Source organism: Lissotriton vulgaris, chromosome 10 (genome assembly GCF_964263255.1).
Source record: "Lissotriton vulgaris chromosome 10, aLisVul1.2, whole genome shotgun sequence".
NCBI lineage: Eukaryota > Metazoa > Chordata > Amphibia > Caudata > Salamandridae > Lissotriton > Lissotriton vulgaris.
Window position 1 is genome coordinate 835,401,414 of NC_141698.1, and position 27,157 is coordinate 835,428,570.

The following is a 27,157-nucleotide window of genomic DNA, read 5'->3' on the forward strand; positions in this document are numbered from 1 at the left end:
CATGCCCCGCACTGACCGCACATCGCAAATTCTTTGCACTCGGCCTTCTCCTGGCAAAAAGACATGTGGCGTGCCGCTGGGGTCGCGGTCGAGCGCCTAAGTTCAAGGACTGGCTTACCGTCATGACTACATGGCAAGACCAGCTCCACAACTACGCGGAATTGCTGCCACACAGATCTAGGCCCAAGGACATCTGGGGTCCGCTTGTTGCGTACCTTCAACGGCTGCAAGCTGACTCTCAGTCGGAAGACGATGAACCAGAACGGGCGACTATTCCTGCGGCACCAGGCACAACACACCACTCCTAAATGACCTTGTATGATACTGCCTTCCCCGCTACAAGTACTGCACCTTCAATACACAACCCCTCCTCTGTCCAAGCACATCGAGGCTCCTGCCCCGCGCCTCCACAGTAGGGTAGCCTACCCGCGCAATCTGGAACCTGCATTCCTCTCTCACGTGCGAGTTGCACCCTCTATGGTAGTCCTAGTATCCAGAATCACCTAGCTGATTATACATGCGCGCTGTGTCCCCCCTGGCATGCACGTTGCATACAGTGGCACTAGGTGCACCCACCCGTCCCCATTCTCACACAACAATTTAAGATGTAGCCAATGGGATAGTTTACAGGCAGGAAAACGACCCAATACAGGCCGTTGAGTTTGTCGGATCTTTTGGTTACGGTTATGTTGTTTTAGTTAGCATGGAAGGGAAGGAAAAATTGGAAAAACTGTGAAACCTCAGGCATTCGATTTCTTAACTCCAATGGTATCCTACGTACCTTGCGAATGCTTCCTTATACAGCTCCCACTAGCCCTCTTCGCGGCCGGCCCTGATGGGTTGTAGGCGGCTTGCTGTGTCAATCTAATTTTCCCCTGAAGCATAGTACTCTCCCAAAATGGTGCGGAAGCGGCCGGCCTGCTCATACAGGTTGTAGGCGTGTAGGCTGTGTAACCTCTACTGGTCATAATAAAGGTTTTCAACAAAACAAAAAAAAAACTATTTAAATGACAAAAAGAAGCATCTTCAGGTTCTTCTTAAACAGTTTCCTGTCAGCTTGGAATCTCATGGCCAGAGGTGGTCTATTCCAAAAGGTACGCTGCCCTGTTGGATGTCCTGCCTCCCCATCTGGCCCGCTTAACCCTAGACGTCTTAAGTAGACCTAGATCAGTGGATCTTAGAAGACGTGTGGGTGTATAGGGCTTGAATAATTTGGAAACTTTGTTGGCGCCACCTCCATAAAGAGGCTTATGAACCAGGCACAAGGCATTAAAATCAACACGCTGCTGCACTGGAAGCCAATGCAATGATTTAATGCCCGCTGAGGTTGAACAACCCCTGGAGATGTTCAGAAGCAACCTTGCTACCCTAAAACACTATCCCAATCATGACCCCGCCCCTACCCCAGTTCAGTCCCTACAACACTACTCTGCACGACCCCCCAGACACACCCTAAATGTTAAATGTCGTATACTTGCAAAGTGCACAGCTGCCCCAGCAAAGGGGCGTCCCAGCGCTGTATACCGCTGGGGAACCCATCCCGGCTTTCCCTGTGAGATGGTCCCTCCTGGGCATCTCCAAGGTGAAGACAAGCATCCCCGGCGCTGATGGGGACGTTGGTAGAGATTAAGCAAGCTATTGCCCAGAGTTGCTGAGTGGGACCCATGGTTGGAGTAGGCACCGAGGCGAAAATTATCGAGTCCGCTGACCATGGCCCAAGACTCTGCCGCATCGGGAATCGAACCCTGGTCCCGGGCCGACCTCTGCTTCCGGGTCTGCCGCCTCTAACCAGTGAGCCACACCACTCCACCCTAAAACCCTAAAACACTAACCCCTGCACAACCCTCACCCTTCCCCCAGTCCTCTCCCTACACTACAACACTACCCTGCACGACACCCCAACACTACCCTAAACACTAAAACACTACCCTACACAAACACCACACCACTACACTAAACCCTATAACACTACCCCCTGCACAATACTCCCCTGACCCCCAGTCCTGTCCCTACACCCAAACACTCCCCTGAACGACCCCCCACACTATTCAAACCCCCAAAACACTACTCCTCAAACATCACTACCCTTAATCCTAAAAGACTACCCCCTGCACGACCCACCCCCTACCGTAATCCCTTAAAAACAGCTCCTCTTACTTCTCTCTCCTCATGTCCTCTGTTCGCCTTCCTGCGTCGGCAGAGTGGCGGTGATCGTTGCGAGGAAACACATCAGTTTCCTCACAACGATGTGGTTCGCATTACAACGCGTGCGTTGTTAAAGCGTATGCTATGTAATAACATGCGTAGAAATGGCTACGCGTTATTACAGCACATGCTTTGTAACGATTGCGTAGTATTGGTAGGCTGTGCAATGACTGCCTACAAATGGATGTTTACCCTTCTCCTGTGTGTTTTCCCTTAAAACTCGCCCTGTGGCAGGTTTTCTGTTTACTCCTGTGCGCGGCCTTGTTTGGTTGCGCCATAAGCGGTCTCACTAATGAACTTGCTTTTTAGGTCGAGCCTAGAATCAGCCGAGCTCTAGCTAAACACTTATAAAGTCCCAAAGGCGAGACCTATTGGCTATGCCAATACTGGTTTCTCAAGTATTGTATCTTTTATAGATTCACATGCTTAAATCGGACTAGTAAGCAGTATATACCAAAGGGGATGATGGACTGAGTGTTTGAGCAAATCAAACACTCACCACCAGTCAACTGATCTGGGTTTAATCCTCCACAACCCCAGTTCAGACATGGCCATATGCAAAATCAGTCAGACCCTGTGCCTCATGAACAGTCCAGCCCGAACTGCCAAGCCATCTCTTCCCTGGACGGAAACAAGCATCATTGGGACCGGTTTCGGATTCATAATCCTCATCAGCCAGGCTATCTTGAATCCAGTGGTAGAGTGAGCAAGGAACCCACGTCTGGGCATACCCTGCCAACTCAGGGCGAACAAAGCGATACCAAAGGGGATGATGGACGGAGTGCTTAAGCAAATCAAACACTCACCCCCAGTCAACTGATCAGGGTTTAATCCATCATCATTATTATTTAGCTCACTCCACCACCCCAGTTCAGACATGGCCATATGCAAATCAGTCTGACCCTGTGCCTCATGAACAGTCTAGCTCAAGACTTCTGGGGTATTGTAGAACACCCCTTGGACAGCCTCAAATCCCTAAATTCAGCGTGGTGAGAAGCCAAGCCAACAAATGAGGAAAGGAAATTTGTGGAGGAACTACTTGGCCCTGGTTCATGTAAAGAAGATCCTCCCTTGAAGGGAAGAGAATCGGAGCACACTTCGGTATGTGATGCAGGTCTGTGTACCAGAATTGTCTTGCCCAGCCTGGAGCAATGAGAATGAGCCGACATGGCCCTTGCTACATTTTCTGAAGTACTGGAGAAATGAGTGGAAAGGGGGAGGGGGATACGTAGGGGAACGTCCCCGCCCAAGGCAACTGGAAGGAGTCTCCCCACGATTTTATATGAGGAATCCAGCTTGCGAAAAGAGGGCACTTTTTGTTGAGGAATGTAACAAACAGATCGAACGGTGGGTAACCCCAGGATTGAAAAAACACTTTCAAGTGTTGATCATTGAGCTCCCATTCGTGACATTGTTTGGATACCCTGCTGAAAGAGTCTGCCCTCTCGTTCTGAACACCCAGCACGGGCTCCACTCGCAAGATGTGGTTGACAAGGAGCCATTCCCATATCTGTTGAGCAAGAAAGGAAATCGCTGTAGATCTCTTGCCAACTTGCTTTTGGAGGTAAAACATTGTTGAAGTATTGTCCGTTCTGACGAGCACTGACACACCCTTGATCCGCTTGCCATGAACCTGTAATTCTTGAAAGTGAGCCCCCCCCCATCCATCCGTTGACGCATCAGAGGTCATCCCCAGCTGCGGCACAGTGTGAATGAAAGACCTAGCGAAAGGTTCTCCTTGACCAACCACCAGGCCATTGAGGCTCTCATTGCAGCTGAAATGTGAACCTTGTCGTTGAAAGAGCCTTGAGACTGACTCCAGTGCGCATTGAGCTGCTCCTGCAGCGATCGCGTGCAGAGATGGCAATTGGGGATAAGCGGGATGCAAGAGGACATCATCCCTAGAGTGGATTTGCACTGCCTCACAAAAACTAATATTTGTTAAAAGAAGCTTTTTTGTACCAAAAATATGCAATATCCTTTCTTGAGTGGGAAAGGCTTGCAGAGATTTGTTTCGAGACGTGCACCCAGAAAGATCAACGGTTTGGCTGGAATAATTAATAATTTTTCAAGGTTGATGCAAAGACCTAGAGACTGGAAGAGTACTTGACAGGCTCTTGTTGATATCTCTGCCGCTTGAAAAGAAGGAGTCTATATGAGCCAATTGTCCAGGTATGGAACACCTGGTGACCTGAACGTCTTATAAAGGCTGCTATCGGTGCCATGTACTTGATGAACACCCTGGGAGCGGATTTCAAACTGCATTGAAGCACTTTGAATTAGTAATGGCACCTTGCCACCTCGAACCATAGAAATATTTGATGCGGAGGGTGAATAGGAATATGAAAATAGGCATTGAGGAGATCAAGAGAAGCCAGACAATACCCTTTTTGAGAATCTCCTGAAGAGAGAGCATCCTGAAGTATTGTTTTTTGATGAACTTGTCAACATTCTGAGGTCCATGACCTGCCTCCATTTACCATTCTTCTTTTTGATGAGGAAGACGTGAGAATAAAACCCACGATTTTGCTGGGGTACTTTCTCTATGGCCTGCTTGAGAAGAAGCGACTGTATATCGATATTGAGATTCAGAAGGTGATACAGTAGAAAATTCTGCGGTGGAACATTTGGAGGCTGCTGAATTAATTCCAGAGTGTGGCCGTGTGAGGTTCTGCAATTTTCGACTTGTTTGTATCTAGCAGCCATTTTGTGTTATGCCGCCATTTCGCGTTGCCCTCACTCAGGCAACGATGCAAACAAGATGTTTTTGCCTTCTTTTTCATTCACATGTTAGGTAACCTACCCTTGCCCCTGTTTGTTAGCCAAGTGTCAGGGATTTGTCAAACCAGACATAGATTAGTGTACTCGGCCAGACCCTGTCTTAACTATCTGTTGGTTCACACCATTCTTTCCTGGCTTTATCTCACCTGCTGGCCTTCGCTATTCCTCTCGTGCATTCTCTTATTTCACGACTGTCCTCTTGGAGTACATAAACGTGTTTTGCCACCGGCATGTCGGATTGTATTGTGTACGTTGATTAACTCGACAGGAGGAGCGACAAATACAGCCAACAACCGGGTCTGTTTGAAGTCACTTGATACTTTGTTTTTAAACCTTTGCCTTGGTTAATCAGGTCTGTAGTTTGGATTGTCTATTGTGTATGACAAATGTATATAAACTTGTGCGCCACGGAGTAAAGTGGCAGTCTCTTATGAATATACCCTTGCGTACTTCATAGACAACTGTACTAGCTGCAGCTAATAAATCTGTTCGACCTACCCAGACGGAGTGTCCCGTGTCTCTGTTTAGCAAGGGCAGGAAGGACTCGAAGATTCAGGCGAACCCTGCGCCGCCGGGCCCCTAAGGCCGCGGTTCTTCAATTAGCACCCAACGTGCAGCGGCATCAGCGGTAGGAGTTTAAGCCTGAGGACCGGGAGGAGCCCCGCAAGAAATTCCGGAGGAAGCGCACCACACGATTGACCCCTGCATGTCCTAAGTGGACCAAAGGTCTTTACAGCGCAGCTTCCCCTTTTTGCCAACGGCTGCTGACGACTGCTGCCCTGACTGCTGCCCTGCCTTGGCCCTTTTGTGACGATTGGTATTGCGAGACAATAGACGGGCCTCCGTTGGAGTACGAAGATCCTTAGTTAGGTATACGGTGGGTCGCTCCCACGATTTTGTTTTGTTTTTGGGGTTTCTATTCGGCTACTGCAATAGCCGAAGCCAAGGGGTGAGTACGTTTGTGCTGTTTTAACTGATTTTATCCCCTTGTGGTTTGTGAGCAGTCCAGAGAAATAACGATGCTTGGTCTGAGAAAGTTCCGACGTCTTTGCTGTTTAGGTTGCTCTAGGGACTCCCGGCTAGAGGATTCTTGTCCGATTCCTCCAGTTGGAACTCCTACTTATGGCCTCTATTCGAAACATGGTATTGGTCCCATTACCTTTAACGAGACATGGGTCCAATACACCAAAAAGGATGGTGTTCTGCAGTGGCCACAAAATGGTAGTTTTGAACCCGCTATATTAGATAACTTGGAAACAATATTGTTCAAGAGAAAAGCCCGGCCGGCAATGTTTGACTCTTTCCGCCTTTGGCGTAAGGAAGCCAAACAGAAAGAAATTAAACAAGCAAAGCGAGATAAGAAAGTGCAAAGTATGACAATTCTACAGGCTGCCGGGCAGTTTAAAGATAATGAGATTGGTCAGGCATTGGAAGTCTCAGATAGACAACATCGTATGGCAATAGAGAGGTGTTATCCGGTACTACCAACTTCTCCTCCTGATAAAAGTAGGGATTTAGAGGAAGATCCCTTCATGCCTCATTTATTGAGTTTACCTCCACCCTATGCACAAGGTGCTAATGCGCCTCCATTACAGCCTGCTCAGCCCGTTATTGTGCAACAACCTGCTCAGCTTCCTGCCCAACCAGTTGCTGCTCCTCCACCTGTTCAAATTCCCCCGAATATGCCTCTTCCTGTATTCCCGCTTCCACCCCCTTTGCCACCCATTCCTTTTTTGTCTGCTTCTTCTGTACCCCCTTCTCCCGTACTTACAGCTTCTCTTTCGTCTATTGACTCCCCCTCTACATCATTAGACATTTCGTCTCCTGTTCGTATGCCTGGTTCCCCTACAATGCGTAAAAGGATTACAGACACTGTTACTGGTTTATTGTCTCCTCTTTTTGGCTCCCTGAATGTGTCCCCTGCTTTCTTACGACGACAATCTCGTAGTCAACTTCCAATGTCGGAAGAACAGAGTGTTGAACTCCCCTACTCGTAGGTGGATTGAGAAGGGTCCCCAGTATAGTGTGCAGGATATTTTGGATACCTTTCTTCAATGGAGTGAGCCCACACAGCGATATGTATTTAATGTGATGCGCAATATTCTTGTCAAAGGTTGGGAAGATATGGAGCTGGGTTTGCCTCCCAAGGGTTTGTTGGACGTTCAGGGTAAATTTGATAAGGGTCTTATTGTGGCTCCTCAGGTGGAAAGTGCTATAGGGACTCTTGTCTCTCTTAGGACTTTGTTTTCCTCCCAGAGATTCCCAGAGTCAGAATCCGTCGTCGAGCAAGAATTGAAACATTACCCAATGCATGAAGTTCCTCCAGTTTGGAGGGAAGCAGTGGGTGGCGCTCATCCTGTACCTGCCCATTTTCAGCGTATATGGGTACATGATCCGTGGAAAAGATCAGAAGTTTTAGCCCTTAAACAGTCTCTACCGGATCCCGTAAGAATCCCGCCGGTTATTATAAAGAATCGTCCCAGACTGTTGAGGCTTGCATTATGAATTTAGCCGATATTGATATGTTGATGGGAAATGTAGTCCCACAAGCACTATGGGACGGATTCGTAAAGAGGACCATGCCGTAGAGTTCGGTGGCGATTGGAATGCTATACGTGCTGACGATGCTGCACAAGTGGGTGGTGCAAAGCCTGACGCTTTGATTGCGGAACTCCCTTGTAGGATAATTCAATGATGAAAACAATGATGCCAGCGATACGAGTAAATTGGGATAAGCTAGCTGCATGTAAGCAAAAGAAAGACGAGAGTGTCTCTGACTTTTTCACTCGTTTCGAGGAAACATTCATTGATCATAGTGGTCAGGATATGAGTACGGAGGGTGGACAGCGATTGTTTGTGGACAAGTTTGTATATAATCTGCTTCCTGAATTATCACTTAAATTGAAGAGTTCTGAGAGCGCATGGGCTGTTTCTTCGGCTGCCCAGATCTTAGCTACTGCACAATATTATGAAAATAGAGACAAAGAGGATAAAGACAAGCAAGAGAAGAAAACGAAAGATTTAAAGACGAAGGTTCTTTTACAGCAATTTGACAATTTTTATTGACTGTATAATTAATTAAAATCATTACAGTAAAATCAACAATGAGAATTTCTTGTATATAAAAAAATAGATACTTAAAAAGCTAAATTTAGAAGCTAGTGCTAAAATCAGGACTGTGATTGGTTACATCATTTACTTGCATTAAATATTTTGCTCAAATGACTGAGTCCCGCATGATTGTCCATTCCCAAACGTATGTGCCTTAGAGTTAATCTGTAGCAGGTGAGCGCATAAGCTACTCTCAATGGTGCATTAAGTATCTTACTAGGTGCATTGCTTTCTTGGAAGAGGACGTGCAAATGGGACACAGTCAATGGAGCTGCGTACATGGATCCCGTCCACTGTGGCCCACAGCTTTTAAGGCCAGCCTGATTTGGTGGATGAATTTCGCCAGTCTTGCCAGGATCATTGTGCGGGTATTAGACAGACATAATGCTGATGCTTCGCTACAACACTTCATATTCTTCCTGAGGCAAATTGGGCGCAGCAGTCGCCGGCGGTTATTGTTGAGGTTTGGGCAGCAACAGAGAAGGTGCAGCCAGGATTCCTTCTTGTAGGTGCACAATCTCCAAGTTATGGATTCCATATTTCGAGCCCAAACGGGATTGAAATCAGCTATCCCCAGCATGGTCAGCCTCATATATAAAATTTTGCTTCGGGTCTGAATTGTGAGGGACTCACTTAAGTAGGGTTGCGCTGTTCCTGCCCTGTACGAGTCATTTAGTGGGACCAAGTGCGGGCTTCGGCGAAGAGATTTGTAGTCAAGGTCGAAGGAAATTTCGCGCACTTGTCTATTAATGGCTTTCTTCCATGCGCTCAGGGGATGTCCTGCCTCGGCATACATTCTTCCTCGATCTTCAAGACTCGCATTGCCTTTCCCAGCCTTGTGTGCCATTCAGAGCCTGGCCACTCGAAGATAGATCTCAAATGATTTTTTAAAGAGTTGGCCGGAGCCCTTAATATTCTTAAATATAGCTTTATAATCTCCCCCTGACATATCAGGTCTGGTCTTGCTAGGCCGAGCTCCAGTCTTAGCCTAGTTTTTCTTGCCGACTTTGGTATTTGTAGCACCGATTTATATGCCTTAGCCTGGGCAAGATTTAGAAGAGTATCCAGTTTCCCGGGGAAGGCTAAGTGGCCATAGCTGATTGCTGGAAGGAGTTTTGCTCTAAGGGCTATCAGGATAGGGCTGGCGGAAGGGCTAGTCAGGTTCTGGCTGAGTTGTCTTAATGCGTGGATGACCTTGTTGGCTTTAGAGCTCTGCTGGTTTATATGAATATTCGCCTTGGCTTGTTCCGTGAACCAGACCCCCAAGTAGTTGTATGAAGCCACCGAGCTAATTAGATCGTTTCCCAGTTGCCACTGTGCTTTCTTTTTCCGTTGGTAGGGCCCAAAGATGATAACCTTGGTTTTCCCTTGGTTGACTGTCAAGTTGTTGGCGATGTTAAAGCTATTCAGAGCATTTAATGCGCTTTGTAGTCCCACCTTCGTATGGTCCAGTATGACTATCATCGGTGTACTGTAGAACAGGAAGCCTCACGCTTCCTAATCTTGGGGCTATTAGGCTGGCACCTTTTAGTGCCTCTCCCAGGTCCGCCGTATATAAGTTGAAGAGGGTGGGGGCCAACACGCACCCTTGCTTCAGCCCGTTCTCTATGCTTATTTTGGGGGAGACTGTACGGGCACTTGTTTTGACCCTCACCCAGGTGTCCTCGTGTAATGACCTTATTGCCTTCAAAAGATTTGGAGGGATGCCCCACTTTTCTAATTTCCACCATAATCGTTTTCTGACTACTTTGTTGAAGGCGGTGCTATAATCCACGAAGCAGCAAAAGAGTGGGGGTGGTTCTTCAATGTTGCCTGGGCTGAGATGTGTGCGAGCGCCAAGACATTGTCCATTGTTGATGCCTCGGGCCTAAAGCCTGTCTGGTACATGGGTATTATGTTTTTCTCTTCTACCCATTTTTCTAGATCGTTCAATAGTAGGAGAGCGCAAGCCTTGGCTTCCAGATCTAACAGGGCGATGAGCCTGTAGTTTGACGGCTTTAGGCGATCTCCTTTTTTGAAGATTGGGACGAGTATGGAGCCCCTCCAGGACTCCAGAGTTGTTGCTGTCGAAAAAGTGTAGTTGAAGAGCGGAGTCAGGAGTTTGGCCCAGAACTCCGGTGCCTGTTTGAAGACCGGTGCTGGAATCCCGTTAGCCCCGGGCCCCGTAACTCCTCATGCTCTTGATGGTTTTGATGACCTGTTGGGTGTTTACCCAAGTTGGTAGGAAATCATCTATGACGGCCGGGGATCTATTTCCCAGCAGGCATATCCTCCGCGTTCTGCTCAGCAGCAGTTCCCTCAAACCCCACAGTTTCAGAGGGTGTTCCAGAAACCTGTGTCTTTTGTTCCACGAGTGATGTTAGGTCCTAACCAGTGTGCTTACTGTAAGGTAGAGGGGCATTTTAAGAATAGTTGTCCGGTTCTGCTACAACCTAATAATGGGATATCTGCTCCACGTGGTCTTGCTGGTTTTCAGTCAGCACCTAGAGGTAGAGGACGAGGCGCTGTGCCTCAAGGGCAGCGTCCACCTCCGAACACTGAATTATTTTGACCAGGAGAATGCTCAGTCTGCACAGTATTACAACAATGATTATTATGTTGAAAACGGGAACAAAGTTTTTCATACTGAATAGGACAGCCATGGACAAAGAGGGAGTTGTATCGATTCCAGTAGATCAGAATGGGCCTTATGTTACCGTCAACGCAATGGCTGTTTCAGAGCCATTTCTTTTGGATACTGGTGCGATGAGAAGTTCTATCATTCATTCTAAACTCCCTGGCGCACCTTTGTCTGGCATAATGAATACATCTGTAGGATTTTCTGGCGCCCCAGTTCGCAATCCGGTTTCTTCCCCTCTGCCTATTTAGATTGGTCCTTATGATTTGGACGCTTCACTAATTTTAACAACTGGTTGTGGATAAAAATTTGTTGGGTCTGGATCTGTTGAAACGTTTGCATGCAACATTATATTGCTCTCCTTCTGGCGTTCATTTGACGTTAGGGGAGAAATTGACATCCTCAATATACTTGTCCAAGGATCAGTTTTCACCTGAATTGCTTTCTCTCCCGCATCACTTTGGGCTATGGGCCCGAATGATGTTGACTGTCTTGAGATCCCACCTTATGTTGTTACGCTCAAACTTAATGTTAAATTGCCACGCATTCCCCAATATAAAATATCCAATGATGGAGAGAGAGCGGTTCTGGCTATTATTTATGACTTGGTTCAGAAGGGTGTGGTTGAAGAAACGAGAGGGAATGTGTGTAACAGTCCTGTCCTGCCAATTCTTAAAAGAGCTGATCCTTCTCAGCCCCCTGTTTATAGATTTGTGATTGACCTGCGAGAAGTCAATAAAATTGTTGTACACCAGTTCCCTATTGTCCTGGATATCACAGCCTTGTTAACGACGATACCTGCATCAGCAGCTTGGTTCCCTGTGATCGATATTAAAAGATGCAATACGTTGAATCCTGCCACATTCTTACCACTCCCAGATGAGAACGGTACTCAAGAACAGCATGACTGTTGTCTTCGTACAGAGGAAGAGACGAAAGGTAGAATAGATTTAAGAGACACTCGCTTGCGAATCCTAATGGTACTTTGTGGGTGGATGGCTCATGCTTTAGGCTTCCGAATGGAGATACGACTGCAGCGTATGATGTTACGACTTTGCATACAGTTGTTGAGACAGCGCGTATCGGACATAATTCAGCTCAAGCAGAGCTGATAGCTTTGACTAGAGCATGTGTGTGGTCAAAAGGAAAAAGAGTGAATGTGTATACCGATAGCCAATACGCATTTGGCGTGGCACACAGTTTTGGCCGCTTGTGGAAGGAGAGGGGGTTCTTTACCTCTCATGGCACAAAAATTCAGCATGGCCCGTTAGTAACTGATCTCCTTGAGTCACTTGCTTTGCCCACACAGATAGCAATCATAAAATGTAGCGCACACAAGCAAATTATGGATGATGTTGGTCGCGGGAATGAGTTTGCGGACGAGACAGCAAAAACTACAGCTAGAGACGTCACTGGTCCCATGTATGTTGCAGGCCCTGCAAACTGGGTCGGAGAAGTAGGGATGTGTGAGGACACAATTGAAAGTGTGAGAACGATTCAAGGAGAGGCTACAGAGAAAGAGTTGAGTAAGTTGAATGAAAGTACGGGAGTGTTAGACGCGACAGGTTGTTGGACGGAACTGTCGGAACACCAACGATGGCTGTTACCGGATGCGTATGTGCTGCCTGTGGTGCACATGGACCCGCCCATATTAGTGCGAAAGGTATATGCAAGCTTTTGGCTACGGTGTGGCAGAATGAAGGAATACCGAAGTGTCCGGAGAATGTAGTGAAACACTGCATTGTGTGTCTAATGCATAATCCAGGAAAAGGAGCTCCAACCCCGGCAGGTCATTTTGCTCCCCCAACATATCCTTTTGAAGTGCTCCAAATTGACTATATCCATATGGAACGATGTCGTAACCTTAAGTATGTTCTGGTGGTGGTTTGCACCTTTTCCAAATGGATAGAGGCCTACCCCTTGAAGGACAACACTGCTTTATCAACTGCCAAAATATTGCTTAAAGAGTTTTTCCCGAGATTCGGTTTGCAGCGAATTGTCTGGAGTGACAATGTGTGCTGGTCTTGGTATCAGGCAGAAATTTCATGCGGCAAACCATCCTCAGTCAGCGGGTTTGGTAGAATGCTACAATGGCACTCTCAAGCTCAAATTGGCCAAAATTCAAGCCAGCACGTGTCTTGCATGGCCTGACGCTTTGCCCTTGGCTCTTTTGTCTACCAGAACTACTGCACATTCTCGTGTGGGATTGAGCCCATAAGAGGTAGTATTTGGACGCCCAGCTAACGTATGGGGAGTCCCTCAACCAAAAACATATTCAGACATCCCATACCCATTGTTGATCAATTACCTGCATGATTTGACTGCTAAATTGCGTGTTCTTTATCAACAGGTCCAAAATGCTCTACCAGAGGCCTCTGCAGACCCAGGTCATTCGATTAAACCAGGTGACTGGGTCTGCGTGAATAATTTTCAACGGACAAGGAACTTGGAGCCACGCTGGTCAGCTCCACGCCAGGTTCTGCTGACGACACGCACGGCAGTGAAAGTTGAGGGAAAGAAGAACTGGGTTCACAGCGTGCACTGCAAAAAGGTACCCTTGCCCTTACCTTTCGACCAATGGGTTCGCAAGGGCATAGGGGAGTCTTAACGAGAAGAGGTTGCCCGGTTCGTGCCTTTTAGTAATGCACGGGTGCACGGAACCCAGTCTGAAAAAGAAGATGATGATATTTTGCAAAGAGCTATCCTACCACATCTTCGAATAGACACTATAAACCCGGAAGCGTTGTTTCAGGATCTGACTGTACCAGACAAGAGACAATACGACCTAAGGCCTAGAGCTGCTAAAGATATTTGAATTTTTTCCTCTATGATCAAAGACATTCTTTTTTTTTTTTTACCTCCTTTGATTAGTGAATTTTTCTAGTTTACGTACCATCTGTCTCCGTCGCAGGGTCACGGTAGGAGTCTTGACTGTGACCTGGTTTAGTGGCTAGTGCCTCCAGGATTTACAGTAATATAGCCAAGTGATTGAGGAAAATTGCCGTGAGCGACAACCTTTTTTTTATTTAGAAAAGATGGATGGTACAACGAATAGGGAAAATAGGAAGGAAGAAATTAAGTGGAAATACTGCAAATTGTTACATAGTAGATTTGGTGTGTTTTTATGTGTGTTTATGCTCTTTTATATTATACTGGCATGTGTAGGTTGGGTTGTTCATTTACTACAGTTAAAAGATGTGTCTATTTCTACCTCTGTGCCTTCCCGCTTTTCTTTCTCTCAACATCCGATATATTCTCTTCCTTAACATGAAGAGACACGTCAAATTGAATACCTGAATAATTTGTTTGTCCAATTATTACACCAACACCAGTTAGTTGTCAATATGACTGATTGCTGGGTGTGTGGACTTATGCCTCTTAACACTCATAAAGGAATACCCTATTTAGTCCTCCCTTTTTCTTATGAAGGTTCAGCCTGGGCATATCTGGCTATGTTTTCGGTCGCCTACCATAATCGCCTCAGATATCCTGTTGGTTCGTTTGGGGGTGGCATGGACTTTAGCCATAGCACCTTAATAAAGGGAAAAGTGGTGATGGCTAGGATTGTGGAGAAAAGCAAGATATCCCCCGATGAGAAGCGAGCCTATGAAGGTTGGAATGTTACTCATTATATTTCTAGCCTTAGTGTAAAAACCAAACAGGAAAGCTCCCCCCCCGGTGTGGACCGTACCCAATAGAGGTAAATTTTGCCTTCAAATTAACAGTAAGAAGACTGATACCAAACAGAATTGTTCCTATTCGAACATTTTCATATCTCAGAATTTCCCTCCATTGGTCCCGTCTCAGGGCACGTATTTTGTCTGTGATGATAGAGCCTACACTTGGCTCCCATCTGATTTTTCGGGAACTTGCAATATAGCCTTCTTGGTTCCCCCTACGTACACTGCTCCCTCAGGCCAGAGAGATAATTGATGCCAAAGATACAACAGGACAGGAGGGAGGTGATTTCCTCGAAGGATTCCTTCCCTGTGGGGTTCTAAGATGAACAGTCGGCATATTAGGCAGTTGACTGGTGTGGTTGAGACCACCATTGATGTCACTGTGGGTGCTTTGAATAACATCACAGCAGAACTTCAGGCCGATCGTCTTATGACGTTGCAGAATAGAATTGCACTAGACGTCATCCTTGCAGACCGAGGAGTCTGTAAATTGATCAGGTCCAGTTGCTGTATTTACATTCCTGATGACGCTGCAACAGTGTACCAGGCCATCTCCAAATTACATGCCATTTCCGAGTCGATTCATCAGGACGAAGGAGATTGGTCTTTTATGGGATGGTTTTGGGGATTATTATCCACTTGGGGATGGAAGACATTGACATTCATTGGAGCAATATTGGCCATCATTTTCTCTTGCTGCCCGTGCATACAGTGTGGTCCAGCTATTTGTGGATTACTTGCCACCATGTGTGTCCCGAAGCCCGCGTCCCCAAAATCAGAGAACATTAGAATGATGGTACAGCAACAACTTGCTGACTTTATGGCCATTGATGTTGATTCCGACTCAGATTAACATGGGTTTGGTGTATTGCCTGAGTAATGGCAAAAGGAGTGTCTGAAGTTCTGCAATTTTCGACTCGTTTGCATCTAGCAGCCATTTTGTGTTATGCCGCCATTTCGCGTTGCCCTCACTCAGGCAACGATGCAAACGAGATGTTTTTGCCTTCTTTTTCATTCACGGGTTAGGTAACCTACCCTTGCCCCTGTTTGTTAGCCAAGTGTAAGGGGCTGGCCGAGTAGACTAATCTATGTCTGGTTTGACAAATCCCTGTCTTAACTATCTGTTGGTTCACACCATTCTTTCCTGGCTTTATGTCACCTGCTGGCCTTCGCTATTTCTCTAGTGCATTCTCTTATTTCACGACTGTCCTCTTGGAGAACATAAACGTGTTTTGCCAACGGCATGTCGGATTGTATTGTGTACGTTGATTAACTCGACAGGAGGAGCGAAAATACAGCCAACAACCGGGTCTGTTTGAAGTCACTTGATACTTTGTTTTTAAACCTTTGCCTTGGTTAATCATGTCTGTATTTTGGCTTGTCTATTGTGTATGACAAATGTATATAAACTCGTTCGCCATGGAGTAAAGAGGCAGTCTCTTCTGAATATACCCTTGCGTACTTTATAGACAACTGTACTAGCTGCAGCTAATAAATCTGTTTGACGTACCCAGACGGAGTGTCCCGTGTCTCTGTTTAGCAAGGCAGGAAGGACTCGAAGATTCAGGCGTACCCTGCGCCGCCGGGCCCCTAAGGCCGCGGTTCTTCGCGTTCTGGAAGACGTCTAAAACCCTTTTGTCTGAAAAAAATTTGTTCCATTTCAGAAAGGATACAGAGAAGACGGGATCGTGGCGTGGGACTATGTTGGCTGATGCCTGATGAACTTTATTGCTTCCTATTAGAATTTTGGAACTTTCCAGCCGATTTTTGCCTCTTGCGTCCTGCCGGCCTTGGGTAATTAAGGCTGAGCAGTGCTGGATTGAAACAACCATATTGTATGGCTGATAGGTACTCTGAGGATATGGCTGGTACAGCTGATGAAATTGTGAACGGGATAAGAATTGCCCCCGCACTCTACCTCAAAAGCTACCTCAAAGGGCTGAAAGCGGTGCTGCTGGAGACTGCCTAAGGCTTTGACCGCCTCTGTCTTTAAGGACTGAAGTGCCTGGTCTATGTGCTTTTCAAAGAAGCACTCTCCATCAAAAGGCATGTTGAAAACTTTGGCTTGGACCTCTGGACCAAAAGTGGTTGCCTTTAGCCATCCCTGGCAACGCAAAAACACTGCTCCTGCCATCTGGCGAAACGCAGTGGATGAAACGTCCATGGCTATTTCAATGAGCTCCGAAGATGCTCTTTCTCCCTCGAACAGAATGTCCTTAGCCGCTTTCTTTTTATCTTCTGGGAGATACTCCAATAGAGCAGAGATGTCTGACCACATCTGCCGGTCAGATCTTCCAAGAATGGCCATGGCATTAGAAGCTTGAATAGAGGTGGCCGCCAATGCCGAGAACCTCTTTCCAATATTGTTAAAGCGGTGCCCCTCCTGGTCGGTGGGGCTGTAAATGGAGATGCTGTATTCTTGGCTCATCTTGGCGTTGCCTGCATAATGACAGAGTCCGGCCTTGGGTGACCAATGAGCCATGCAGGCGAGTCGTTCGGAGCATTGTATTTTTTTATCCAACTTTGGAATGACAACTGGAACAGAGGTAGGTGTTTCCATTAGCTTCAGTCCTTCTTGCCATAGAAAGGTAATCTATAGGGATTGACCATACTGAACGTTGAGTGCCTGATTCAAAATCATACCAAAAACATTCAGCTTATTTAGCTGGCATTGGCAAGTCAAAACCCTTGGAGGCACGCTCTAGAACAGAGGTTCAAACTTTTTGATGCAGAGACCCACTTGTCAATTTTTTTTTAGGTGTAAGGACCTCCTCCTATCAAAAATGTCTTGAATCTGATACTCCTCATCGACAACCATAAACACCCCCAATTCCCACAGCAAATCATTTTTATGGTGGGGAAATTAAATTAACCAGTGTTTAACAAACCAAAGGTCAGTGAGTGTGGGGGTGTAGTCAAAAGGTGTAGCTAAAACCAAAGGGCCTCATTTATGAGGAATTGGCATAGGGCAGCCCTGCAAGTCTTCTTGCTGAGCTGCCCTACGCCAATGTGAAAGGGCAGGAATGCACCCGGTTTATAAAATACGGTGCATTCCTGTCCTTTCCCTTTGCGTTGGCGTACAAACTGCTGCCTAGCACCAACATGGACAGGATTGGGTTTGGGCAGGGAGAGGCACCTTCCTTCATAAAAATGATCCTGAAAGGAGTTTTCCTCCTTCTATGTGAGCTACAGAATGTAGCACACACGGAAAGAGGAAAAAACGAGCAGAAATGAACACATTTCTCCTTGTTACGCCTCCCTTGGGGTGGCGTACGTTTTTGGCGCTGCCCCAGGTTATCATCAATTTGTAAAAATGGGACAGAATCAAAATCCATGGGTGTTGTGTGCGACTCGGCGATGCTGCGAGCGCAGGGTAAGTGGTTTTCTTTTATGTTATTTTCCCTCATTGTTGTCTGTCGACTGCCCACCCCACCATGCTTACCTGCATCGGCCACTCTTGAACCCCATGCAACACCCATGGAATGCAGAGTAAGGTACGCAGTGTCTTACACTGCTTTGTCTAACTTAATATCTATGAGGCCATGCAAAGCCATGCAGGGTGACTTTGCACTGCCTCATAGGTATGTTTGAGATGCTTGCTCCACTTCTGGAGTATTGTAGAACACCCCTTGGACAGCCTCAAATCCCTAAATTCAGCGTGGTGAGGAGCCAAGCCGACAAATGAGGAAAGGGAATTTGTTGAGGAACCACTTGGCCCTGGTTCAGGTAAAGAAGATCCCCCCTTGAAGGGAAGAGAATCGGAGCACACTTAGGTGATGCAGGTCTGTGTACCAGAATTGTCTTGCCCAACCTGGAGCAATGACAAATGAGACGACCTGGCCCTTGCTTCATTTTCTGAAGTACTTGAGCAATGAATCGGGGGGAGGGGGTGGGGGGGTAAATGACTAGGCAAACATCCCCGCCTAAGGCAACTGGTAGGTGTCTTCCCACGATTTTAGATGAGGAATCCAGCTTGCGAAAAGAGGGCACTTTTTGTTGAGGAATGGAACAAACAGATCGAATGGTGGGTAACCCCAGGATTGAAAAAACACTTTCAAGTATTGATCATTGAGCTCCCATTCGTGACATTGTTTGGATACCATGCTGAAAGAGTCTGTCCTCTCGTTCTGATTACCCAGCACGTACTCCACTCGCAAGGAGATATGGTTGACAAGGAGCCATTCCCATATCTGTTGAGCAAGAAGGGAAATCGCTGTATATCTCTTGCCAACTTGCTTTTGAAGGTAAAACATTGTTGCAGTATTGTCCGTTCTGCCGAGCACCCTTGATTCGAGTCAGGAAGGGTTTCAGACCCAGGAAAACTGCCTTGAGTTCCAGAATTTTTATGTGGCACTCAGAGTCCTCTTTGGACCACTTGCCATGAACCTGTAATTCTCTAGAACAGAGGTCTTCAAACTTTTTGATGCCGAGACCCACTTGTCAATTTTTTTTTTAGGTGTAAGGACCTCCTCCTATCAAACATTTCTTGAATCTGATGCTCCTCATAGACAACCATAAACACCTCCAATTCCCACAGCAAATCATTTTTATGGTGGGGAAATAAAATTAACCAGTGTTTAAAAAAACCAAAGGTCAGTGAGTGTGGGGGTGTAGTCAAAGGTGTAGCTAAAACAAAAGGGCCTAATTTATGAGGAATTGGCATAGGGCAGCGCTGCAAGTCTTCTTGCTGAGCTGTCCTACGCCAATGTGAAAGGGCAGGAATGCACCCTATTTATAAAATAAGGTGCATTCCGGTCCTTTCCTTTTGCGTTGTTGCACAAACTGCTGCCTCGCACCAACATGGACAGGATTGGATTTGGGCAGGGAGAGGCACCTTCCTTTACAAAAATGATCCTGAAAGGTGTTTTCCTAAGTCTATGTGAGCTGCAGAATGCAAAGCCATGCAGGGTGACTTTACACTGCCTCATAGGTATGGTTGAGATGCTTGCGCCACTGGAGCAGCAAAAGAAGTGATGCTCTGGCAGTGGATGCCTCTCATAAATAAGCCCCAAAATATTCTGTATGTTTTTTAGGTCTTTCACCATTAGGTATCTACGTATGAAATAATGGTCAGGGTAAAGGAAAAATAACTTTAAAAAAGTTGTTACTCAGTGGGAAATGCACTGGGGTACATTATGAAACCTCTTTTAGTTAATGCACTGCAGAGGTCTTTGTGTAACCAGAGAGCCACTGAATTGAATCTTGATTGCTGCAGTGGAGAATAGTGACTTGTTAGGTCTCGCCTAGCGGCACAGGGCATGCACTGCACGCTTGTTGAGACTATTGTCATCGATTTTTGTTTCGGAAGGGGGGCAGAAGATGTGCACGTACCCGGACATGCGATGTGCACGTATACGTCTCCTTTTTGTTGTCAGCCCCAGCTCATCTCGGACAGGAGATGTGCACGCGCCTGTCCAGGCACATGTGCACGGGTATGGTGTGCGGAAACGGCGCGCTTCGTTATTTCTACGAGCTCTCCGTGCACAGTCTCTCACAACTTGCAATCGCCGCATGTGCCCTTGGAGTGCAAGTTCCCCCAGCGATTCCAGACTCCATACAGAAGAGAGAGAAAGGTATCTCTTCTGCCTAAGGCACACTCTCTGTAGAATGGCGGCTGAAATGGGAATTACAGCGCAATATGACAAAGGCAAAAGTGATAATAATTGTAGTGATGGAAAGTTGCTCTTGCACAGTCTGTGGTAACTGCAGTTTTTGGAGACAATCAGATTTAGTCTGGTTAGTACAGTCACAGATCTCCGGAACACTATGTGGGTAAGAAGCTGTGTTGTGCTGCATGAGGTTGACAGCTCTGACATGTTTGCAGGACATTTATATTCGGTCTCATGGACTAGGAAAAAACTGCGTGAAGGTCACGTTGACATCACCTCCAGTGACGATGTTCACATTGAAACTCCTTGTTGAAAGGGTTGTCTCAAACACGGATACTGTATCAGCCACGTTCGCGCAATGACCAATGGAGGGCAAATGTAACTGTTGATTAGCAAAATGTCCATCAACTTGAACTGCAGATTGCAGCACTGATTGGTCATCAGACCGTTCTCCCAGGTTGTTTTTCGCAACAAGAAACTGCAAAGCTTCCCAACGAAGCAGCAAAAATTGGTCAAAGAACAGTCTGTAGAGTCACCATGGGACCTTTGTGTTGATTTCAGGAATTGCACTGTGGCATTTACACTGTTAGAGATTTCTTGGTCTCCCTTAGCTAGGAATTTAGAAAACCGCATGCCTTAGTGATAGTCTGAAACTAAGAAATCTAACAAAATCAGACCGCAGTTCCTTCGGGAATGCAAGGGCAACAAATATAGTTTTAAGTAAACATGTGAAAAACATTCTTATAAACTGGAGTGGTCATTAAACTGTACATACGTTTATATGATATTTTTGAATACAGTATTGGAGCTAATGAGTATCCTCGGGCCTCTTGTCTGTTCATTTTGAAAGAATGTACACTTGAAGTACACTAATTTGAGGTGCGTCCAAATGGTCTGTAGGCCTCGTGCAACACCTCGATGCATGCAGTCTCTATATGTTGTCTGGTTGCTATTGGTCTCTTGATGAATGACCACGTTCATCTTTCCCAGAAGGCTTTGCAGCGCATCCAGTGAGGTGGTTGAATTTTCATTGGCTGCTACAGTCAAGATGGCTTGTCAGAGAATGAGCATATTACAAACTCCTCATTTCACAGTAGTTTAGTTCATCTGTGTTTATCGCACCTTTCTCACCTAGAACACCGTTTGATTCATACAGGAGTACTTTGGTGAGCCACTTGCATGCATGTTTAAGAACACCCCACTGGTAATGAAACGGCATTGTGACAGAGCTTCAACAAAGGAAGAATTGGTGAGATGATAAAAATAGAATAGGGGGGACATAGAGCTCCACTTTCAATTAGAAACAAGCATTTGCAATGCAATAAGTCTCACATTTATGCAAGTTTGAGCTATTGACATTGCAAATAACAATGCTTTTTATTTTTGTTTTCAAAACATAAATAAAAGGCATTGTCATTTACAATGCCAATAGCTTAAACTTGCGTAAATGCGAGACCTATTGCATTGCAAATGCTTGTGTATTTTTAGTGCTATGAGGTCACAGCCTGTGACAGAAAGCGCTGAATATGTAAGTCATTACTGTATACTTGCATTACACACAGCATGAGATAGACTAATACAAAATGTGAAAATAGTTTTACGATAAAATGGCGTCCAAAATGTAGATTTTGGAAATACCAGAGTGTATGTAATGCAACTTTGTTTTTACATAACTGTCCCTTCAACACATCCTTAGGGGTTCTGAGGGCAGTGTAATACAGTTACAATTAAAAGCATGTACTGCACAGCCCATTAACTCTTTGCACTACCACTCAAAAAACTAAATCTTTGTCATCACAAAGCTTGGAGTAATTCGGTCAGTTAAAGCCAGACCCAGCTCCCAATCAACCTTTACACTTGCAAATTAACTAAAAGTGCACATTTTAATTTCATTCAGGCAAGCAGGCATCCTGGCACAAAAGCATTTCACTTAATTGATGAAACTTCAACTGATAGCGATCTACATTAGCCGTCCCAGGGTAGCTGTCGTTTTCCAAAACAAAAGCACAAGTGAAGCTGGGGAATGCGCGACCCCCTTCCCAGGACTCCACGCCTCCCACTCCCCTCCCCCTGGGGGTCGCGCCCCTCAGATTGAAGACCTCTTCTCCAGTGCTTAATTTGTAAAATATAAAGTGCAGGTGCTCAAATGTTTGTCGAAGGCCACACCTACTTTTCTCTGGCTCCACCCACTAACATATTAGCTCCACCCACATCGTCAACTGGCACTGCTAAAAGTCAGATGATGTAATATATACCTGATCTGAATTTCAGCAAGGGAGCCTTCCTCATAGTAAGGTTTTGATAGGCGGTTCCTGCTCTGTGAACATTTTGAAAAAGATTAAATCAAAAGTTAATTTAAAGCACAATTTTGGAATAAATTATCTAAAATCTCTAATGCATTGAAAAGGGTCAATTTCAAGTGCTGCATGTGCGGATTTGGGGAATGGACAATACTGGGGTAGGGTATGCCATTTTTAACAGAGTCTATGAGTTCAAAGATACAACTTTTACAGAGCTTATGTGGCAAAATAAACTAAAATGTTGTGAAAACACTCTAAACAGATAAACTGAATAAAATCATGCAATACACTTGAATGAGTCCGTCATTTGTCACTTCCAGTAGCTGAAGGGGGGTGTACGCAATATAGTTTAGGAGCTCCAAGTCTGGAAAAGCGCAAATTCAGAATTTAAAACATAACAGCATTGTTAGGGGCTCTCTCCAATAAGAATTGATTTCTACCCAAATGAACCCTTTTTGCAAGATTAGGATAATGAAAGATTGGGCAAAACAACGATAGCTTGAATATAGAACTTGCAGTTTGCATGCAGCTCTTTGATGACAGGTAATAGCTTGCTGTTCTATGATAGGATTTTAACTTACAAACTGCATGTAACAAAATAATCTCTCGGACAGAAGCAGTGACACACTGACCTATTTTCCATTATATGCACTTATTGATCTGCATGGTAAACGTTCTTTGCAGCAGGCATATTAACCCTCTGTACTACTTTACACGCAGTCAAAACTTCCCCTAGACAAAACCACTGTTTTTCTCCAGGAAGACTATTAATCACCAGAGTTATCTTGACACTTTAATTGATGCCTGAATATTACTGGAGGCCAGGAACTCAGCAGCAGGTGCATTTAAAACAAGAATATACTGCCAAACTGATGCCCCACAGTGTTACATGAAAGAATGAAACAGAGCTTCGCTGAGGGATCTGTGTTGCATGGAAAAATGAAACAGAGATTGGAAGAGTGAAACAGAGTGTGGGTGAGGGGTCCATGTTACAAGGAAAAGTTAAAGAGAGCTTAGGTGAGGGATCTGTGTTACAAGGAAGAGTGAAACAAAGGTTAATCATGTGATCTTTGTTACAAGGAAGACTGAAACAGAACTTGGGTGAGGGATTTGTCTTACATGGAAGAGTGAAGAGAGATTGGGTGAGAGATCTGTGTTGCATGGAGTAAAGCAAACTTTACTGTTTTGTAAATCATTTAATAGAGAAAAAAGCATTGCTCAGGAGTAAAGGCTTTTGAAAATACATAATGGTGCAAAAACAAAGGCGAGGACTTGGGGGTCCTGGGCACACATTGTATCATGACGCCATCAGTAGTAAAAAATAAGTTGTGAGCCCTTGGTGGCCCTGAAGCAGTGATGGCAGAGTGTGCCCTTGTTGAATATGGATTTATGAATGGAAGCACTCAGCACTGGTCTTCCATTCATGGACAGAACAATTAATCCGGGTATCACTGCAAAGGGTCAGAGGATACTACATTGTACAGATTCATGAATAAATACTTGGTATACTATGACTGAGAATATTGGCACATACAGAATGAAAAAAGTGCTCAGTGTTAAGCATGGGAGGTTCTGGGTTCATTCAGAGCAATGCTTCTCATACTTTCCTTTGATTGTCTGAGAATAGAGAGCTGGGTCGTGTCAAGGACGTCAACTCACTTCCACTCAAGTGCTGGGTTAACCCTCTCTGCTTCCCTTTGGTACTGGGCCCAGTCACAAGTAAGTCTAAGCCCTACTAAGGTCACCACGTTAAAAGAATGCAGGCAGTATAATGGTGACTGTCACTGGACCCTGGCCTGGTGACCGCTTCTTTTGCCCTTCACTGTCCTCTCAGTCTGTGTGTTTTGTCTGATGATAGATTCCGAGGGTGGAGGGAGGCATGCACGGTGCGCAGTGGCACCCAAACAAAAAGCAGAGTTGGTTGGTTTGGCAATTGGCATGGGCCACGCCACCATGCCACTGCCACCCACTGGCGACATATTTGTGATCATGGTGGCATCACATGGGGGCTTATACGCTAGTAGTAGTAACCTTTACCGTCTGTACGGTACCTAATTTAACTACTTCTTCCGTACAGTTGCTAATGTTACAGTAACAGACAGTACAGTCACAGTGTGTGTCACTGTCAAGTAAAACTTAAGTTACTGGTTCGGGCCGCCACACTGACTGCAGTAGTAGTGCACAGGCTGCAGCTTTACTTAGTCTGCTGCGCAGCTTTATTTTAACCTGATTAGGCCTGCCGCTGCCAGGACCTGCCTCACCTGGTGGCTGGTGCTTTTACTGGCGGCACTGGCCAGCGGCTACTTCTCCTCAACGCCAAGTTGCCAATAGTCGCACCACCACGTCGCCCAGCCTGGCCGCCAGCGCTTGCTGCTGGCTCTCAGACTTTAAGTTTCACTAAGTGAAAAGTGAACGCTGTCAGCTGACTGAAAGGCCGTTGAACCATGATGACGACTCGGTGGTGGTGTGAGGCCCAGTACTGGTGCGGCGTGGTTTGGGTATGCTGGTGTGTGTGGCACTGGCAATGCAGCAAATGCATGCGCATTGCAATGTGATAAAATCTGCGCGCGCTGCCTGCCGCACACAGCCCTAACTCCGCAGATTTTTAGAATTAAATTTCAGCCCAGGCCGGCCCGCCGCAACATCAAACAAAGGGGCCTGGCGAAGCCCGCGGCCGCCATGCCATAATGATCATCAACATATCGGAATTAGAATCTGACAGATATATTGAGATTCATTCATTCATTCATGAATCAACCTCCATACTGCTCTTAGCTCACAGGCGTGCTCGCAACACACGGTCTTGTGGGACCCGGACCAGTAAGTTGAGTGGAACGGACTGTGGGACTCTGGCTTAGATGACTGGTTACTCCTCATAGCTTGCCTCGACGCCAGTGTCGACGACCAGGTCGCACTCTCAGAGACTCAGAGTGACTGACTTTGAACGGCGGTACCGGTATGCTTGAGCGTGGCAAAGCAGCGAATGCGCACGCAATCTGAAGACATCTGCGCTTGCTGCAGCCCACAGCCCCAACTCCCGCAGAAGACCAACAAATCAGACCTGCCCAACTCAGTGTTACGCCCACTGGGCCGGCAACACCGAGCAGCGGCCCTGGGCTGCCAGGGCCGCCCAGCCCACTGCATGAAAAACAACATTTTAGATTGAGAAGTAAGTTGAGAACGGTCTTGATTTATTTTGAAGATGTGAAGAACAGAATCAGAGTCACTCAGAAACAAGTTCAACATCAACAACAAGCCTACACAGTACGCAACACTCTGTAACAGCAGCACTTACGGTAGAGCAGCTCTCACTCTGTACCACTAATTACTAGCTAAGCACCGGCACAAATTAAGCACTGCCCTGCTCTAGAAGATCATGGAATCCCCCAATATCTACAGATGGGGATTCCGCACCAGGAGGGATGGGAGATGGTGGCATTGGGGCTGTGTGGTCGTTCGATTCATCATGGGCGTCTATGTCAGTTTGTATCTCTCCTTCCTCTGTCTGAGCAACCAGAGTATCCTCTGTGATGACTATAGGAGGAGTGATGGTCTTTTCCCTGATGGATTTGGGAGCGCTTTGGCCCGGAAGAATAGTGGGAACTTCTTGGTAAGGTAAAAGCCTGTGAGGAGCATTTGCGTCAAGAAAACGTCTGTAATAGTCGTCAATCATATGACGGAGATCAGATACCAGAGACACTAGAAAGTTCATGGACAGACTACGCTCATATTCCCTATAATCGTAAGGGCAATGTTCCAGGAAGGAATCCGGCCGCTGCATGGCAGATGTGCCTATCTACGCAAAAGAAAATTCCCCTGCCAGGTAAGAAGATGGATCCTTGGCCTCAATGTCCTCATAATCAAAATCTTGGCACTCGACCCTTAACTGTGATGGAGTTTATGCAGGGCCAAACATACTTTCATCCTCTGACTCTTGGAAGTCCAAAAGGCGGGCCGGAGGTAAACGGAATATCTAGGAAAAATCCTGAATCTGTCGGCTGAAGAAGACTGATTTTTCCCTCCGTCGACAGTCCCATCGACGGGCTTGACGACGCTGAAATCCCCAATGTGATATTCTTCGACACAGTCGACGGTGCGTGGATGGCTTTCGTCTGCGTGACTGTCATTGTTGGAATTGTAGATGGACCAGTGGTCGACTGATATGAAATGCGTTACTTACCTGTAACAGCAGTTATCCAGTATTGGTATCTTTCATAGATTCACATGCCTGAATCATTCCCCGTCGTCGGGGTGGGAGTCCCCGGTAAATAAATATAGTAATGTCACATGGACATATACTTAGTACTAGGCCAGAGGCCTCACATTAGTAGCCTACCTAGGTCCTTATGTAAAAAGGACCAAACTTTGGCCAGGAGCCAATCAGCTACTATCACCCTCCTCACCTTCCTGGAAGGAGCCCTAGTCCCTCAGATTTTCGTAAGCACAGTGCTAAGGAGTACTTACTGAGAGTACAAAGGTGAGCCCTTCCAGGGGAGGCGGGTGGGTTGCATGTGAATCTATGAAAGATACCAATACTGGATAACTGCTGTTACAGGTAAGTAACGCATTTTTTATCCAGTATTATGGGTATCTTTCATAGATTCGCATGCCTGAATCAGAATAGCAAGCAATAATAAGCACATTTCGCATAATACATCCCTAAAGACATTATAATCTCATCATAAGTTGTTACACAGTGTACATGATACTCACAACCGGATAAGAAATGTGCGATAAATTACCTGGAAGGTGGGATGATAGGAAGAAGGCTCACCTCTACTGAAATAGATGACGTAGGACCGCCTGTCCCACTGCTGCATCCTTCATAAGTTCAGAATCCAAGCAGTAGTGCTT

The 27,157-nt window shown here is 46.0% G+C and overlaps 1 protein-coding gene across 1 annotated transcript in view; it reads right to left on the minus strand.

Annotated features, from left to right (window-relative positions):
* Positions 1-27,157, minus strand: part of NUP42 (nucleoporin 42) — a 298,102-nt gene that overhangs the window by 54,391 nt on the left and 216,554 nt on the right. The gene's annotated exons all lie outside the window — the stretch shown is intronic.